General features: G+C 39.7%; 1 protein-coding gene and 1 non-coding gene across 3 annotated transcripts in view; one reads left to right on the top strand and one right to left on the bottom strand.

Annotated features, from left to right (window-relative positions):
• Nucleotides 1-20,273, bottom strand: part of NRG1 (neuregulin 1) — a 1,146,491-nt gene that overhangs the window by 498,822 nt on the left and 627,396 nt on the right. The window lies entirely within an intron of this gene.
• On the top strand, nucleotides 14,197-14,269 carry TRNAG-UCC. The gene has a single exon. It is a non-coding gene; the product is annotated as a tRNA-Gly (tRNA).

Here is a 20,273-nt window from a genome sequence, read left to right as displayed (position 1 = left end):
CATAGTTCTTAATAACTCTGAAACACATCCATCTTTAAAGGCTCTTTTTCTCTCATTTCAGGTTCCCAAATGATCCAAAATACCATATTCTCATAATCACTCAATGTTAGAAATAAAGTGCAATGATAACCAACTCCAAATCAATTTATATTATGTCTCAAGATGCTTCTTTAAAAATAATGTCTCCATGATTGGAATTGACAAATACGCATTAGTATAAAATAGATAAACTAATAAGGACCTGCTATATAGCCCAGGGAACTCTACTCAATGCTTTATAATGTCCTTTACAGGAAAGGAATCTAAAAAAGAGTGGATATGTGTATAACTGAGTCACTTTACACCTGAAACTAACACAACATTGTAATCAACTATACTATAAAAATTTTAAAATAGGGACTTCCCTGGTGGTCCAGTGGTTAAGACTTCATCTTCTAATGCAGGGGGTGTGGATTCGATCCCTCAGGCTTCGAGGCCAAAAAATCAAAACATAAAACAGAAACAATGCTGTAATAAACTCAATAAAGATTTTTTTAAATGGTCTACATCTAAAAAATTTTAAAGATAATTTAAAAATTAAAAAAAAAAAAATGTCTCCATTGATCCAAAGGTACCATCTCATTCTCAGACCTCTCAAACCTAACTTTAATTAAGCCGTGGCCAAACAAAATCAACCGTTCTCTGCAATTATACAGCAGTACTTCTGCAATTGAGGGACCCAAACTCCACCCTCCCCCAAATATATGACTTCCATTATTCTTTTAGAGCTTAAATTATTTTTCTGGTAACAGCAGGTAAGAATAAGCAAGTCATGGTGGTTTACAAATAATATAAGCAGTACTTTTATGTCTCTCTTTGGAAGCTATCCTGGCATTTGTATTATTCTCTGATTGTTTTTGTGCCAGAAAAAAAAAAAAAAAAAACCCTGCAAGTATTCCAGAAGTTGAGAGGGGGTGGGGAGTCTCATAGCATCTCTAAATTGCTTCCAAAAACTTTAAATGATGCTTTTGGGGACTGGGAAAAACAGAAAGAAAAACAAAACTAAATCTGTCCCATAACCGCAAAGCACATATCCAAGTCATAGGAAAGAATGTGTGTGTGCATATATGAGGGGAGAATTTGGCCTCGACCAGGCTGATAACATGCTTAATCAAACGGTTCATCGTTGTACCTCAGTGGATTTTCTCTTCTGACTTGGGCAAATTTATGGAGAAACGAACACAGATTCAGCCAATTCATTCTGGACTCTCTCAACGGGTTGTTATTTTGTCAATCAAAACACAGTTCTCTAGCCCTCTGAACTTGAAGAAATATGCCTCCTTTCAATTGAAAGTGTGTTTATCAATCTTTTTTCTCACCAAATAATTTGATAAAAGTTCCAAGAGGTGTTTCCAGTTTGGACAAGGGAAATACTGATTTATTTTACTGAGAACCACTAATATTTTGGTACAGATCTCTAAGATAACAGAAGTACCCTTTGAAACACAGTCCAAAGACAGACTGACAGTTTGATCAATAATGCATGATCCTTTGGGACACAGAGGCAGGAGGAGTTAGAGGCAAATTTATGAGGTAGGAGTTTGCCTTCAGTGAACTCTCTTAGCCCCTTCTCTGAGCCTTTGGCCTCCAGAAGCCTAGCACCCCTTTTCTATGTTGGCTACAATCTCCCAACCAAGCACCCTTTCAGCTGTCTCTCTGCACCCACCTCAAATGTACCTGTGTGCATCACTTCCTCGGGGTCTGGTTTTCTGAGACTGGCCAGTAACAGATCCTAACAAAGATATTATCAGCTAGTATTTAGTTATTAGGTCCCCATTCCAGGAAAAATGGAAGTTTAATATTGGAAACTTGAAAAAACAATGCTCTAACCTGAATGGATACTCGTGAATGGTGTTTTGTGCTGATTTTTTCTCAGGAAGGCAAAGCTAACAGGAAAAAAACCACCAACAATGCCATTGCCTTGACTGTCTCTGTGCCCAGCTGGTATTCTAGAAGGCGGTCATGCTGTGTGCCTGAATCCTGTTCTGAAAATGCATGCTGGCTCTGGTCTCACGCTTCTAGAGCTCAGGTTGGTTTCAGGAAGTTCCACTGGCCTCAGGAGCAGGAATGTAGACCAGAGCACGTACAAAGAGACCCATCCTGACCAAACCTAATGTGGCTCTGGGTCCACCCTCGGAACAGACCCAAAGGTGAGTCCACCCAGAGATTCACAGTGCGGGAGATGTGTCTGCAAGTGCACTGGGTGGGAACCCACCAGGCTAACCCCACAGTTCCCGGACAGTGACATTCCAGCAAACTAAGGACATTTGTCCACAGTTAAACTTAAAAAGACTTGCAATGGATGTAACAACAGGCTTTATAGGACTTTTTACATAGGAGCAAAAGCAAAGTCTTCCCATAATAAAGGATTTACCCCACTTTGGAGATTCATTAATGCTCAGACTCTTCTCTCCTCCATTTCCCTCTAATCTATGAATTCCGGTATCATTGAGTCAAGACCCCAATTCTAATACTTCCATTTCTTTCTTTAAAACAATTATCTATTTATTTGGCTGCACTGGGTTTTGTGGCATGTGGGATCCAGTTCCTGGACCAGGGTTCAAACCCAGGCCCCCTGCATTGGGAGCATGACGTCTTAACCACTGGACCACTGGGGAAGTCTCTCATACTTTCATTTTTTAAATTGTGTTTAAATAATTTGTTGTGTTCAAAAGCTCTTGACCAAGCTACCCCTAACTAGACAGGGTTTGATATAAAGCTTCAATCTCTTCTTTTTCTTTAGCTCTACTTCTCTGATTAGTTTCTGGGAAGAATGTTTCAGACTATGGAAAATATAGTCTCACTGTTTCTGGAAACTTCTCTGATTTAGGAAGACCTAGAACTGGGGACAGGACTGAAAAGGAAACAAAAAAGGTGAAATAATGTATATGTATGTATAACTGAATCACATTGCTGTATAGCAGAAATTAACACAATGTTGTAAATAAAAGAAAAGAACACAAGATTCTGAGAGAGAGAAAAGGGAAAAGTTTAGGGGAAAAAAGGCTTTTCTGGTGGCTCAAATGGTAAGAATTCACCTGCAGTGCAGGACATCTGGGTTCGATCCCTGGGTTGAGAAGGCAAAAAAGCCCCAAAATACATTTCACCTATTTTATATTTTGCTACAACTGCTGTTACCCTTAAATGCAAAGGCCTGCAATTAGCTTTAATTTCAAAGCACCAAAAGGAGAGCAGAAGGAAAACAAAATCAAAGGTGGCGATGAGAGGAAGAAAATATTTGACAAGGACTTGATCAGTATAATCAATGTTTAACTGGATCATGATTTTAACTTAAAGCGGGGGTGGGGGTGGAGAGAAAATGAGTCTGCAGCGTTTGTAGCTTGATCGCTAGCATTTGCCAAGTTTTTGTCATGTAAATACTCCCAACACGACCAATTTCAAGCTACCAAGAGGATGTCACTGAATGTATTACATAAGGAATGCATTACATACATTACTGAATGTATTACATAATACACACGTAATACATAAGGAAGAGCTGCATATAATTGGCTTTTGTGAGCCAGTCAAGTCTGTCCTAGTCTACTGCTGAAGACCAAATTTAGTGGCTCGTCATGCTGAAATTGGTAAGCTCAAAGAAGTAGTAGTGGGCATTTCAAGGCAACAGGTTGAAGTGTCTCTGGAACATTTATTAAAATATCTTTTCCAATAATGTCCACTTTTTGAAAATTAAAATTTTATTTCCCTACTTCTGTCTCATAAGTATTCCTATGAGTTTGTGTCATCTTCTGGTATGGTCATGTTCAAATTTTAAATAGTTTATTTCTTTCAAGTAAGTGAAAAAACAATTCCTGTGATGTAAGAATGAGAAGTTGCAAATTCAATATGTAAACTGAGGAACCAATAGTGATGCTGTTTGTATTTCACATAATTCATGATTCTACAGGATCTCTATTCAGAGGCTGGGACAGCCCTTCCTAATGGTTTAGACGATTATTCATTTATTTCTGGACCTTCATGACTCCACATGCCACAAGGTTAATAGATGAATTTGATGAAGTGTCTTATTACCTTCAATACACTTGCCATGCAAAGCAGACCACTTAACAGTCCTATTTACATACAGCCTTGTATTTATTCTGCTCTGATAACTTTATATTAAAACGTTCAGCTTCACAGCAGCACTTAAGGTAATGAAGGATTTTGTGTTTAATGGGTGTTCATAAAATATTTAGATTGGTGTGTGTGTGTGTGGATGGATGAAAAATAGATGCTATATTTCTTTACAAACCCCAAGTGCTGATCATGTATGAGGGACAGAGGAAGAGCACTCTTGGATATAAATCACATTCTAATCACACTTTTGGTTCACATACCACTGGAGCAATAGTCATTTCACTGCTCTTCACGTGAAAGATGCATTTTGTTGTTTAAAACGTCACAATGAGAGGGACTTTCCTGGCCATCTAGTAGTTGAAACTCCACCTTCCCAGGCAGGGGGTGTAGGTTCCAGGCCTAGTCATGGAACTAAGATCTCACATGCCTCAAGACCAAACAAACCAAAAAACCAGAAAACAGAAGCAATATCTTAACAAATTCAATAAAGACTTTAAACATAGTCCACATCCAAAAAAAAAAAAAACTTGATAAAACTTCACAACAAGAGAAAAATAATAGTAAGTTCTCCATAAATACTTGTTTTCTGCCCCATCTTTGTGAATTAAAAAGTCAATAAGTCATTTGATGTCTTGGTAGGAATATTTCCTTTTGTCTCCCATTGGCATGGTCCAGTATGCCTTATGATCCCACAAAGTGAATCGTTTGCTTTTACCACTAGAGTTTCACTTTAAAAATGTAGACTGGCTTTACCCAGAGAGCTTGTCTGTCTTCCCATGTGAAAAGTGAAAGAGTGAAGTCTCTCAGCTGTATTCGACTCTTTGCAACCCCACGGACTGTAGCCATTTCCTTCTCCAGGAGATCTTCCCGACCCAGGGATTGAACCTGGGTCTTCTGCATTTCAGGTAGACTTTACCGTCGGAGCCACCCTGTTCCTAGAAATTTCAGCATCAGAGCTATCTTTCCCACTGGGTCCTGGCTCTAGGAGGCACAGGTAGACAGCCAAGCCTCCCTGTCGTGGTTCCATGGGGACCTGGAGGCTTTATGCTCTAGTGACAGTGACTATGAGACCACAAGCATGTCAAAGGCATGAAAAGTGAAGTGAAAGTGTTAGTTGCTCAGTCACGTCTGACTGTTTACGACACCACGGACTGCAGTCCGCCATGCTCCTCTGTCCCTAATGGAGTGGGTAGCCTTTCGCTTTTCCAGGGGATCTCCCCAACGGAGGGATCGAAACCAGGTCTCTTGCATTGCAGGCAGATTCCTTCCTCTCTGAGCCACCAGGGAAGTGTGCTTCAGGGACAGGGGATGTGAGACCACAAGCAGATCAGAGGCACAACCTCTGGGAAAAGAGCTCTAGCCTGGCAGCACTGGCAGGAAGTCATGGAAAGTGCTCCGATTTCTCAGGTGTCCACGGACTTTTTAGAAATAGCGTATGGAGCCCTGATCTAGAGTTGCTAGGATTTAGAACTATTCTAGTACTCTTGCCTGGAAAATCCCATGGACAGAGGAGCCCGGTAGGCTGCAGTCCATGGGGTCGCTGGGAATTGGACACAACTGAGCGACTTCACTTTGACTTTTCACTTTCATGCATTGGAGAAGGAAATGGCAACCCACTCCTGTGTTCTTGCCTGGAGAATCCCAGGGATGGAGCCTGGTGGGCTGCTGTCTCTGGGGTCGCACAGAGTCGGACACGACTGAAGCGACTTAGCAGCAGCAGCAGCAACCTCTCTAGCACTGGTCAGCCTATTTAAAAACAAAACTTGGCTCTCCTCTTCTTTATCACCACAAAGACTCTTTTAAGATTCTTTTGACAAGATATTTTTTACAAGAGACTAAAGAAGTATTTGACACTTTATTTTACAGCCATGGGTATCTACGATTCTATGCTAATAAAGGCCACAATTAATGAGCATTTGGAGGGTAAGAAAGAAGGGAGGGGAGGAGAGAGGAATAAGAAAGTGAGGGAGAGAGAGAAGAAATAATGTGATTTTTTTTAAGTTTCTGAAGTAACTTGGATAATGAATATGGTTTTGTGAGCCAAGTCAGTCTCCAAACATTGTAGTCTCTAAACATGTAGTTTAGACCTGTTCTTTTGAATGATATTCTAATGCTGTCATACCCTGACGGATGAGGCTGTCCTACTCCTCCTTGGCTTGAAAACTTGAGAGTCCTGCAGGGGACCGGTCAAATCATACACCTCAGAAAGACTTGTTGGATGGACGGTGGACTCCTAATACATGAACTAAAATCCAAAGCAGAATGTGGAGATGTTACAGAAGAAAATATTTTGGAAAAAACTGAGGCAGCCTTTAAGAAGCTATCTCAGAGAAATAAGATTTTTCTTTTCTAAAAACCATTTTAACCATCTCCTGTACCATGATTAAACTTACACACACACACGAACACAAGAAGAAAGACTGAGGTGATCAGCATGTTGAAAATTTGAATTTATCTTTAATATCCTCAATCTGAAGAAATAAAAGAATAAAGCAAATCAGCAAATCATTATCCACACAGTATTTATGGAAATTATTGGGAAATAAATCCCTTTACCAGGACTGATGACTGTTCTTTGTTTTAGTAAGCGCATCTGCTTTTTATCACTGTATAACAAATTACCACAAACTTCAGTTCACTTCAGTCACTCAGTTGTGTCCAACTCTTTGTGACCCCATGGTCTGCAGCACAGCAGGCCTCCCTGTCCATCACCAACTCCCAGAGTTTACTCAAACTCATGTACATCGAGGCAGTGATGCCATCCAACCATCTCATCCTCTGTTGTCCCCTTCTCCTCCTGCCTTCAATCTTTCCCAGCATCATGGTCTTTTCTAATGAGTCAGTTTTTTGCATCAGGTGGCCAAAGTATTGGAGCTTCAGCATCAGTCCTTCCAATGAAGATTCAGGACTGATTTCCTTTAGGATTGACTAGGTGGATCTCCTTGCAGTCCAAGGGACTCTCAAGAGTCTTCTTCAACACCACAGTTCAAAAGCATCAATTCTTCAGCACTCAGCTTTCTTTATGGTCCAACTCTCACATCCATACATGACTACTGGAAAAACTATAGCTTTGACTATTCAAACCTTTGTCAGCAAAGTAATGTCTCTGCTTTTTAATATGTTGTCTAGGTTTTTGATAGCTTTTCTTCTAGGAGCAAGAATCTTAATTTCATGGCTGTAGTCACCATCTGCAGTGATTTTGGAGCCCAAGAAAATAAAGTCTCTCACTGTTTCCATGGTTTCCCCATCTATTTGCTATAAAGTGATGGGACCAGATGCCATGATGTTAGTTTTCTGAATGTTGAGTTTTAAGTCAGCTTTTTCACCCTCCTCTTTCACTTTCATCAAGAGGCTCTTCAGTTCCTCTTCGCTTTCTGCCATAAGAGTGGTATCACCTGCATATCTGAGGTTAGTGATACTTCTCCCAGCAATCTTGATTCCAGCTTGAGCTTCATCCAGTCCAGCATTTCACATGATATACTCTGAATATAAGTTAAATAAGGAGGGTGACAACATACAGCCTTGATATACTCCTTTCCCAATTTGCAACCAGTCTGTTGTTCCACGGTTGGTTCTAACTGTTGCTTCTTGACCTGCATACAGATTTCTCAGGAGGCAGGTAAGATGGTCTGGTATTTCCATCTCTTTCAGAATTTTCCACAGTTTGTTGTGATCTACACAGTCGAAGGCTTTAGCGTAATCAATTAGTAGAAGTACGTGTTTTTCTGGAATTCTCTTGCTTTTATGATCCAGCGGACATCGGCAATTTGGTCTCTGGTTCCTCTGCCTTTTCTAAATTCAACTTGAACATCTGGAAGTTCTCAGTTCATGTACTGCTGAAGCCTATTTTGGAGAATTTTGAGCATTACTTTGCTAGTGTGTGAGATCAGTGCAATTGTGCAGAAGTTTGAACATTGTTTGACGTTGCTTTTCTTTGGGATTCCCTGGTGGCTCAGAGGTAAAGCCTCTGCCTGCAATGTGGGAGACCTGGGTTTGATCCCTGGGTCAGGAAGATCCCCTGGCAAAGGAAATGGCAACCCACTCCAGTACTCTTGCCTGAAAAATTCCATGGGCTACAATCCATGGGGTTGCAAAGAGTCGGACACGACTGAGCTTTCACTTTTCTTTGGAATTGGAATGAAAACTGACCTTTACCATAAAGTTTTCCACAAACTAAGCCGCTTCAAACAACACACACTGATTATCCCACAATTTTTGTGGATTAGGAGTCCAGACACAGTGTAACTGGGTCCCTTACTTAGGGACTCATGGGTGTTGGCCAGGGCTGTAGTTACATTTGAGGTTCAACGAGGGTAGAATCTGCTTCCAAGGTCATTAATAATGCTGACAGAATCCACTTCACTGGCTCTTAGCTGGAGGACACCCTCAGATCCTGAGGTCACCCACAGTTTTGAGTGGGGTTCCCCAATGTGGCCATTTGTTTCCTCAAAGGCAGTAAGAAAAGGAGAAACTCCAGCAAGACATATAATCATCTGTAACGTAATCAGGTAATACACACACATACACACACAGGTAATAACATATATCTGGTCAACCTTGCTGAATTTTTATCAGTAAAAAACAAGTCAAAGGCCTTGCTGCCTTCATGGAGAGGCAGCAAGAGTCTGACCCGAGGTCAGGTATCACAGGGACTATTTTCAGAGTCTGTTCGTCACAGTAAGCAATCATCTTGAAATGACACCCCCAAAATTACACAGGAATATTCTTAATGTTTTTCTGTGAAATTGTTAAAAAAGGGCAGTGTGACATAAAGAGTAAATGAACATCAATCTCACTGGGAAATTAGGGAAAAATATGCCTAGAACTGAACTTATGTGAATTACCTAGAAACAAAAGCCAAATAGAACCCCAAACAGCAAGTGTCACGTGTTTCTCCCATAATATTATGGACCTGGGTGCCATGAAACCTGCACTTTCCATTCATTTAGAACAAGAAGTTTGGACTAATTTTCTTCTACGTTCAAAGGGAGTCTTGCTTTTATTCTTAATTGTGTTTGATATTCTGTGTTCCCCCCAAAAGCAGCCTCCTCTGTGAGTTGGGTAAACGAGAGCTCATTTTGAAAGCACAATTACATCTAAGGCAGGGGGAAAGGTTACTTGTTCCAACTGCCTTATCTTCAGTGGAAATAAATGGCACACTTCTCCAAAGAGTGGTGGATTTTGAGTTATTCTAGCTGTGCTGACACCACGTTATCCGTTTCAATGGGATCACAAAATGGGGTTTACAGAAGATTGCCTGGGACACTTCTTTTACATCACAATGCAGAGAATGTCTTTTAAGAATTACCACTCTCTCTCTAATTTGTGGTTAGAATATCATGCTTTGATATCTTCAGAGCAATAGATAAACTAGCTTTTTAAAACAAGATCTTACTGAGGTAAAACACTATCATTGTTGTACCTCTTAGATAGCACTTAATCCTAGTGTTTCTTAACTAAATTTTATCTGTACCAGCTGACAGGTCTCTCTATTCTGGTTAATACACTTCTTTTTTTTCTTTACTATATATATTTTTACCTTTTAAAAAATTGAAGTATAGTTGATTTACAATGTTGTGTTAATTTCAGGTGTACAGGAAGATGACTCCATTATATAAATGAGTGTGTGTGTATATATATGTTTTTCAGACTATTTTCCATTATAGGTTGTTACAAGATGTTGACTATAGTTTCCTGTGCTATAGAGTTAAACGCTTGTTATCTATTTTGTATATAGTAGTATATATCATTTAATACAGTACTCCTGATTTACCCCTCTCCTCCTCTCTCTCCCCTCTGGTAACCGTCAGTTTGTTTTCTATGTTTGTAAGTTGAGTTTGTTTCTGTTTTATAAATAGATTCATCTGTATTATTTTTAGACTCCACATATAAGTGATATCAAAAGATATTGTTGGTCTCTGAGTTATTCATACTTCACTTAGTGTGATAATCTCTAGGCCCATCCATGTTGCTGCAAATGGCAATTCCGTTCCTTTTTATGGTTGAGTACGGCAGAAAGTGAAGAGGAACTAAAAAGCCTCTTGATGAAAGTGAAAGAGGAGAGTGAAACAGTTGGCTTAAAACCCAACATTCAGAAAACAAAGATCATGGCATTTGTTTCCATCACTTCATGGGAAATAGATGGGGAAACAGTGTCAGACTTTATTTTTTGGGGGGTCCAAAATCACTGCAGATGGTGACTGCAGCCATGAAATTAAAAGATGCTTACTCCTTGGAAGAAAGGTTATGACCAACCTAGATAGCATATTGAAAAAGCAGGGACATTACTTTGTCAACAAAGGTCCATCTAGTCAAGGCTATGGTTTTTCCTGTGGTCATGTATGGATGTGAGAGTTGGACTGTGAAGAAAGCTGAGCACCGAAGAATTGATGCTTTTGAACTGTGGTGTTGGAGAAGACTCTTGAGAGTCCCTTGGACTGCAAGGAGATCTAACTAGTCCATTCTAAAGGAGATCAGTCCTGGGTGTTCCTTGGAAGGACTGATGCTGAAGCTGAAACTCCAATACTTTGGCCACCTGATGCAAAGAGTTGACTCATTTGAAAGGACCCTGATGGTGGGAGGGATTGGGAGCAGGAGGAGAAGGGGATGACACAGGATGAGATGGCTGGATGGCATCACCGAATCGATGGACATGAGTCTGAGTGAACTCTGGGAGTTGGTGATGGACAAGGAGGCCTGGCGTGCTGTGATTCATGGGGTGGCAAAGAGTCGGACATGACTGAGCGACTGAACTGAACTGAATATTCCAGTATATATATGTGTGTGTGAGACATACACACACCATCTTTATCCATACATTTCTTGATGGACACTTAGGTTGCTTCCCTGTCTTAACAATTTATAAACAGAAAGCACATTTCAATGTTCTTTCTCCCAAACTAGGGAAGCCATATTTTGTAAACAATCCGAACTATATCTACTGATAGTTTGGGAGAATCAAAAGTCAGGATAAACCACAGTGGCTTGGTCCTTTTGACAAACTGAGACTAACCTGTTAGATACTGTTCATTAACAGGAATCTGAGCAAACTTGAGGGGATAGTGAAGGACAGGGAGACCTGGCGTGCTGCAGTCCATGGAGTCACAAAGAGTTGGACACAACTGAGCAAATGAACATCAACAACAACTGCATTAACTCTTCTTGGATCTGGTTTAGTAAAGTATTACTGCAGGAATATATGTGCTACCTCAGGGACAAGGAAGTAACTTCACTTCCAAAATGTAAGCATTCCCTCCTGCCTGGCTGGCTGGATTAATCATGTCAGTTGTTAGTTTCACATTTCATAAGAGGGTTTTCAACTCAAGACGCAAAGCTCCTTTTCTCCTCCTACACAGCAGTATATGCCATTGCTGTTGTGAAACTATCATTTACACATTGTTCAGACTTCTCATCCAAAAGGTCACAGACTTATACAGATGAGATGTTAATGCTTCCTTTATGCTGAGACCTTTCTAACGTACCTTACTTTTTATTTTAAAAGATCACTGCAGTACTAAGTGTGGCTTTGATAAATATCACACAGATTAGTCAATGTTCATTGACAACAATTCTAGATGGCAGAGGAAATAAAAATCTGTCATTATCACACGACACTGAAGAATTATACTTTTCTACAATTGATTAGCAAAAGAAGAAAGCTGTTTTGTTTCATTTGCAAAGCTGGGCAGCTTTCAAGGCCCTGTCGATAGGCCACTTCTTCCAGGAAGTATTCTCAAATCCCACCATTCAGAATCCTTCCTCCTTCTGTAATCTCATAATATTATTTTGGAACCACTACAACAGCATTCATTTCATGCTCATTCATATCATAGTTTGTTTTTAATGTCTTTTCCAAATGAGTCACAGGTCCAATTACAACAGCATTCAGCCGATATTGTGTGTGTGTGTGTGCATGGCAAATTGTAGAAACTCATTATTAAAACAAGAAACATTTCTCAGATTTTTTTTTTAAATCTTAGAATGTTGTATAGTATCCTGACAAATTATTTCCTTGATTATTACAGCAACTATGAATCTTGGAGTTAATCAGCTTTCCTCTCTATGTTTATTAGGGACTTGGTTTTCTTTTAGGTATCTCTCCAGAGTTTGATAGCATAGATTTTCTTTTTAAACTGAAGTATGCTGCTACTAAGCTGCTGCTGCTGCTGCTGCTGCTAAGTCGCTTCAGTCGTGTTCGACTCTGTGCGACCCCATAGACAGCAGCCCACTAGGCTCCTCTGTCCCTGGGATTCTCCAGGCAAGAACACTGGAGTGGGTTGCCATTTCCTTCTCCAATGCATGAAAGTGAGAAGTGAAAGGGAAGTCGCTCAGTCGTGTCTGACTCTTAGCAACCCCGTGGACTGCAGCCTACCAGGCTTCTCCGTCCATGGGATTTTCCAGGCAAGAGTACTGGAGCGGGGTGCCATTGCCTTCTCCAAAACTGAAGTATAGTTGATTTATAATAGTATATTAGTTTCAAATATACAGCATAGTAACTTAGTATGTTGCAGATTATATTGCATTATAGATTATTGTAAGATAATGGGTATAATTCCCTGTGCTATAGAGTATATCCTTGTTGCTTATCTATTTTATACACAGCAGTTTATACCTCTTAATCTCATACCCCTAATTTGTCTACCCACCCTTCTTTTTCCCCTTTGGCAACCACAAGTTTTTGTGTTTTGTTTTTTTTTTTCTCTAAATCTGTGAGTCTGTTTCTGTTTTGCATATACATTACTTTATGTATTTTTTTGGTTCCACATGTAAATGATATCATACAGTGTTTGTCTTTGACTTATTTCATTAATCATAATATTCTCTAGGTCCATCCATACTGCTGCAAATGGCAGAATTTCATTCTTTTTAATGGCTGAGTAACATGCCAGTGTGTGTGTGTATGTGTGTGTATACATACACAATGGCATAGCCACTGTAAATAATGCTGCTATGAACATTGGGGTATGTGTATCTTTTCAAATGTTTTCACTTTTCCCAGATATATACCAAAGGAGTGGAATTGCTGGATGACATGGTAGTTTTATTTATTTATTTATTTGGCTGCCCCATGAGGCATGTGGGATCTTAGTTTCCTGACCAGGGATCAAGCCTGTACCCCATGCATTGGAAGCACAGAGTCTTAATCATTGGACCACCAGGGACATTCCTATTTTTAGTTTTTTTACATACTTATCTTACTTTTGGCTTTACTATTTTCTTTACATTAAAAAATTTTAAACTCTTCTTTCAAAAAATTCAGTTAGTTATATTAACTCTTTACATTTATGTATTTTTGTGGCTATCTTAACTGTGGGATAACACAGAATGTTTAAACATAACCCAATAAACAAACACTCAGCAACTGATTACTGAACTGAATTGATTTTATGGTATTTACGAAATTCTTCTTATGTAGGAGTTACTCATTGGCTGTGTTAATTTCAGAAAAATGTTAATTAGTTAAAGATGCCAATCTTTGGGAAAAAATCAAACACCTTTATTACATTATGAATTTTTTTTCTCACAATAGTCCATTATTATCAGAATCACCCAGATAGCAGGTAGTCAGTTACAGTTCTACTATTGGTTTTTTATTCTATTTCTTACATTTAAAATGGAGGAGGATGGTTAAAAGATCTCTAAGACCTTCACTTCTCACACTGTGGGATTCTTAAATACCCTTGGCTCTTCACTTCTCTCTGCCTATGTTGACACAGCCTCAGAACATTGGGGAGGAGATTTAAAAGCTGATATAAATCTTTCAGGCCCTTGGTTTTCAGTGTTGGTTTAAATTTCTAGACTGATGATGAATTTAAAAAGAGCTCTTGGAGGATTTGACAGAGTGAGAATGTCTTTGTGGCCCACCCAGGAAAATCTCAGGATTTTTATGAAGCTTCACAGTCATGTGAGTATATAGATGGGGAAATCAATGAAAAAAAAAAAGTGAATCCACATTTAGGTAATAGAACATAAAACAGCTAAATGAAATTTCAAAGCTAATTTCTCTGTTAATGGTTAGTCATATATTTTGAAAGCCTAGAAAAACTATTGATGAGAAAGATAAGGCAAGATGGAGGGACTTCCCTGATGGTCCAGTGGTTAAGACTCTGTGCTTCCAATGCAGGGGACACAGGTTCAATCCCTGGTCAGGGAACTAAGATCTCATCTGCTATGCAGTACAGCCAAAACAATATATAAAATTATTTTTGAAAAAAGACAGATGGAGAAGAAACCATAAAAAGTGAACACTGGACAGTGGGAACAGGATGTGGGCTCATGGGATGAGAGTGAAGCTAAACCATTACTTCTTCCAGTGCCCCAGACTTTCTTGAACCTGCAAGGCATGCCCACACGTCTCTGGAGCACCAGACAGGAAGCCAACATTCCATGATGTTTAGGACCTACACTGTATGTGGCTTCTATCCACGTATCAGCTATGTTACCTTGGTGGTTTCCTAATCTATTCAGATTACTGTCTGGAACATGAAGATAATAACAGCACATCAACAAAATAAAACGTATTGCCTCAGAATAGGAAAGTCTCTTCATTGAGAACTTGTAATCCACCATGACAAGCATATTTTTTTTTCCATTTTTCAAGGTTGTTTCTATGAAATTTAATGTAATATATTTTTGTCATGGGCTTCCCTGGTGGCTCAGAGGTTAAAGCGTCTGCCTGCAATGCGGGAGACCTGAGTTCGATCCCTGGGTCGGGAAGATTCCCCTGGAGAAGGAAATGGCAACCCACTCCAGTATTCTTGCCTGGAGAATCCCATGGACAGAGGAGCCTGGTGGGCTACAGTCCATGGGGTCTCAAAGAGTCAGACACGACTAAGCGACTTCACTTACAGTCAAGGGCATATAACTATATACAAATTTGATAACATTTACTATCACTTTGCAGAGTGACTTAAAAAAAAAGAAACCCACAGATATTTTCAAAAGGGAACATATCTGGCAGAAGAGATCACTTTCTAACACCGCACACAAAGATAAACTCAAAATGGATTAAAGATCTAAATGTAAGACCAGAAACTATAAAACTCTTAGAGGAGAACATAGGCAAAACACTCTCCGACATAAACCACAGCAGGATCCTCTATGATCCACCTCCCAGAATTCTGGAAATAAAAGCAAAAATAAACAAATGGGATCTAATTAAAATTAAAAGCTTCTGCACAACAAAGGAAAACATAAGCAAACTGAAAAGACAGCCTTCCGAATGGGAGAAAATAATAGCAAATGAAGCAACTGACAAACAACTAATCTCAAAAATATACAAGCAACTCCTGCAGCTCAATTCCAGAAAAATAAACGACCCAATCAAAAAATGGGCCAAAGAACTAAATAGACATTTCTCCAAAGAAGACATACGGATGGCCAACAAACACATGAAAAGATGCTCAACATCACTCATTATTAGAGAAATGCAAATCAAAACCACAATGAGGTACCACTTCACACCAGTCAGAATGTCTGCGATCCAAAAATCTGCAAGCAATAAATGCTGGAGAGGATGTGGAGAGAAGGGAACCCTCCTACACTGTTGGTGGGAATGCAAACTAGTATAGCCACTATGGAGAACAGTGTGGAGATTCCTTAAAAAATTGCAAATAGAAATGCCTTATGACCCAGCAATCCCACTGTTGGGCATACACACAGAGGAAACCAGAATTGAAAGAGACACATGTACCCCAATGTTCATTGCAGCACTGTTTATAATAGCCAGGACATGGAAACAACCTAGATGTCCATCAGTAGATGAATGGATAAGAAAGCTGTGGTACATATACACAATGGAGTATTACTCAGCCATTAAAAAGAATACATTTGAATCAGTTCTGATGAGATGGATGAAACTGGAGCCGATTATACAGAGTGAAGTGAGCCAGAAAGAAAACACCAATACAGTATACTAACACATATATATGGAATTTAGGAAGATGGCAATGATGACCCTGTATGCAGGACAGCAAAAAAGACACAGATGTGTATGGCGGACTTTTGGACTCAGAGGGAGAGGGAGAGGATGTGATGATTTGGGAGAATGGCATTGAAACATGTATAGTATCATGTAAGAATCGAAATGCCAGTCTGTGTCTGATGCAGGATGTGACACGCTTGGGGCTGACGCGCGGAGATGACCCAGAGAGATGTTGTGGGGAGGGGGGCGGGAGGGGGGCTCATGTTTGGGAACGCATGTACACCCGTGGTGGATTCATGTCAATCTATGCCAAAACCAATACAGAATTGTAAAGTAAAAATTAAAAATAAATAAATAAAATTGAATTAAAAAAAAAAAAAAGAAAGAAAATGAGGTGTCTGCCAGTCAGGTGTTTGTAAGTTCCAAAGCTGCAAATTCAGCCACAAAACTGCTAGTAGTTTATGCAGAATCCTGATCATTTCTGCCTCTGATACTTGCTTTCACAACTTCAGCATTTTGGGCAAGTTTTTTTTTTGGTCTCCTTTATAACTGCCAATAAGTCAGTTTTCCTCTACACACTATATATGAAAGAACTATTGAATTGGAGCTTATGTTGGAAATTCTTAGTAGGAGGCATTTCTGAGTGTATAAGAAACTAAGACAAACATAGGATTTAATACTGTTCGTTCCCAATTTTGTGATTTTTATAAATCTTCTCACTTTCCAGGTGGTGTAGATTTTTAGGATTATCACTATTTGGTAAATAATACTGTATCCTAAGCCTTCCATATGTTGGGTGGTTTCTGCTCACAGTAATTTTGCAGGTTAGTAACAACAATTCTCCTCCATCACACATAGAAAACAATTACAAGAAAGTTATGAACTTTCTCAAGTTTGTAAAGGCCAGGTTCACAGAGAATAATTTATCAAGTAAGACTTCCTAGGTGGCACCAGTGGTAAGAAACCAGTGCCAAGGCAGGAGACAGAAGAGATGTGGGTTTGACCAACCGAGGTCAAGAAGATCCATCCCCTGGAGGAAGGCATAGCAACCCACTCCAGAATTCCTGCCTGGAGAATCCCATGGACTGAGGAGCCTGGTGCGCTACAGTCTGCAGGGTCACACAGAGCCAGATGCAACTGAAGAGACTTAACACATATGCACAAGACTGAGAGTGGTACGGGTCTAGGGCATGAAGTCCACTTTAGTCAAGACAGGCTTGAAAATATGAGCAGGGAAAAGAATATTCTGCAAGGGAGAGGTATTAAACACATTTAACATTCATCACAAATTATTACATGTACCTATTTACACTCAGACATACCTCCTATATTAGAGGATATAAAATTGGGAGTCTGTTTTAGCTTTGGTAATGGGAAGGTCTAATCTTTTCTGGCCATGACCGCTCAATGCTGAGGTTACACCAGCACAGATTTTGGTCTTCACTCTCTAGGGACTACTGTTCAATAAATCTTGGCTGGGGAATGACTATGCATATTTTACAAACATTCCTTGGATGAAGCTGGTGTGTAGTTGTAGTTGAAAAGCAAATGCTTCAAGATATTTAATATTCGATGATAATTGAACCCCTGACCACTTCATCAGTAGTGCCTGATCTAAGAGGCTACAAAGAAAAACATCATGTTTAATTAACAGCCTTTCTCCTTGCATGACTTCATAAAGACACACACACATACACACGTGTGCCTTCAGTGACTGGAGCATTGGAAGACATCTTGTTTTTAACCACCATTTAAAACAATCATTTAGGGAATGTGTCATGGATTAGATCTAGGAACAGAAAAAAAGTGATACTGGTAGAAAAACCGAGTGAGATCCAAATAAAGTATGAAGTTTAGTTAATATAGTAAGCCCTGTACATACAAACCTTCAAGCTGAGGACTTTTAAAGATGTGAAGGTGCCCATGGATGCCAGCTGCAGTGCTATATTACTGTACTTTTCAAGGTACTGTACAGCACGATTAAAGATGTTTATTCTCTGAGTTTGGTTTTTATATTTTTGTGAAAAGCATTATAAACCTATTATAGTACAGTAGAGTCCTTTATAGCTGACTGTGTTAGTTGGGTACCTAGGCTAATTTTGTTGGACAAATTGGCCTTAATGAACACGTTCTCAGTATATATAGGGGGCTTCCTATAGTATTATACTGATGTTAATTTCCTAGCTTTAACAAATTACTGTCTTTATGCAAACTTCCAACCTTTGGGGAAGCTAGGTGAAGAGTGGATGGGAACTCTGTACTTTCTCTGCAACTTTGATGCCAACCTAAGATCACTCTAAAATAAAAAGTAAAGTTTTCAAAACATCATCAAATCCAGATATAAAATGGAAGTGTCACTTCCATTTTCCAGGTTATGAAGCAGATCCTAAGGTAGCCCATAGCTTTTAAGTTTCTCTCTTCCATAACCGTAGCTGTAAGTGATAATTGGGAAGGCAGAGAGAAGGTAGGAAGTGAAAGGTCAGGAGGGGCAAAGAGATCAAGAGAACACTGAGGAGAAGCAGAATCCAGGACAACCCAGCCCAGGGAAGGTGCTGGAGGCTGCAAAAAGCTTCTCTGAATCACAGAGATTACACTGATCCTTTGAGAAATTTCTCTCTGCTGCTGTACAGGATCAAATGGTTGAATGCTTTTGGCATTTAGCAAAAGCTATGGGGGCAGGGCCCTGGTAGGATATGGGGAAGCAAGTTCTAAAGGGTTACTGAAAAGAAGATACTAAATGAATAAAATAGGGAGTTAATGTTGATGCAAATTATCTTCAGAAATGAAGATGGGCTCATCACAGAGCACTGTAAAAGGAGAACTGGGCAGGAGGGAAAATGAAGACTCTCAGGAACAAAAGAACAGATGATTGAGACCTTTGGTGTCTATGTTCTACAGGTTGCTCCTGATCGGAGGTGAAGTGTGGAATGGCTGGTACAGCCAGATAGTTTCTCCAAAGTTGCATATTTCATCGATGACCCCTTCTTAAGTGAAATAAACTTACGTTACTATACACAGGGTCCAAATTAAGTAGCCTGTGACCTTTGGTTTTCCCAAAGGATTCCTGCCTTTGGGAGACTTCTTTGTTCCCTCTCCAGACTTTCCCCTCTGTGAGCTTCTCTTCTGATGTACCTTTCAAAATAAACCAGCACAGGAAGGATATCGAGGTGTTTGAGCAATCCCGTTTCCATCCAAACAAGTTCAGGCAGTTGAAGGCTACACGCCCAGGTTTGGGGGTGTGCGTGACAATGGTGTCCCGGGATCACTCATTTTATCAAGTTGGGGCAGATAAGTACACAGGGGTACGACATGCGTTACAACATGTTGGGAGCTTATGAACCATCTAATTACCCACTGCAGGATGCAGTTGACAGCCAAGTCCCAGAACTTATAAAAGAGGACAAAGACAAAGAAATGAATGAAATATAACTCCTGTATAAAGTTGATTACAAGAGGTTGATAAGAGGAGAGATGTGTGGGGCGGGGGGGACCTTTCACGTAAGTAGTTTGGAATGTGATTATATAAACTGGAACAAGAGTAAAACCCACAGGCTTTCGCATTTGACAGAAATGAGAGTTTAGGAAAAAGAAAAGTTAGTGTATCTTTCCTATTTATATTTCCCTTTCCTGTTTATATTTCCCTGAATAGCTACTGTTCAGATAGCTATTATTTGGTAGTCCTGTATTGGGTGGGAAAAAAAAAATCCTGTATTTGTTTTTCTTAAGGGAGGTAATTATGTGCCTCTTTTTTTAACTGCAAAAAGTCAAAACTTTTTTCTCTTTTTGATGGTTTCTACCTGGAAGGTGAGTCTCAGGTCAGAGTATCTTTGTGACCCGTATTTGGGTTTGGGATTAGAATCAGAGGGATCTCTCAAAACTGTAGTTCCGAGCCATGTGTTTGTTTATTCTTATTGTTTATTGTTTACTCTTATTGATCTCAAGTACACAATAAGCTGCTGAGCTAACTTACATTTCATTTTGCACTTGGGTACTAAAATTGTTCATTCTGAGTTTTCTTCATTGAAGAGGTGGTCTGTTGGCAGTAGTTATGAGGCTGGAATCGGAGGCTAGATGGCCTGGGATTGACTGTTAGCCCTGCTACTCAATAGCTGTGTGTGATCTCAGTTTATAACTGTTTACACTTAGGTTTCTTCTCTGCAAAAGGGGGAATGACAGTACTTATCTCATAGGACTGAAGGGACTAAATGAGTTCAGAGATGTAGACTGTCTGGTA

This window comes from Oryx dammah, unplaced genomic scaffold (assembly GCF_014754425.2).
Source record: "Oryx dammah isolate SB20612 unplaced genomic scaffold, SCBI_Odam_1.1 HiC_scaffold_7, whole genome shotgun sequence".
Classification (NCBI taxonomy): domain Eukaryota; kingdom Metazoa; phylum Chordata; class Mammalia; order Artiodactyla; family Bovidae; genus Oryx; species Oryx dammah.
Note: the sequence above shows the minus strand (reverse complement) of the source record. Positions and strands in the feature narration are given on the sequence as shown.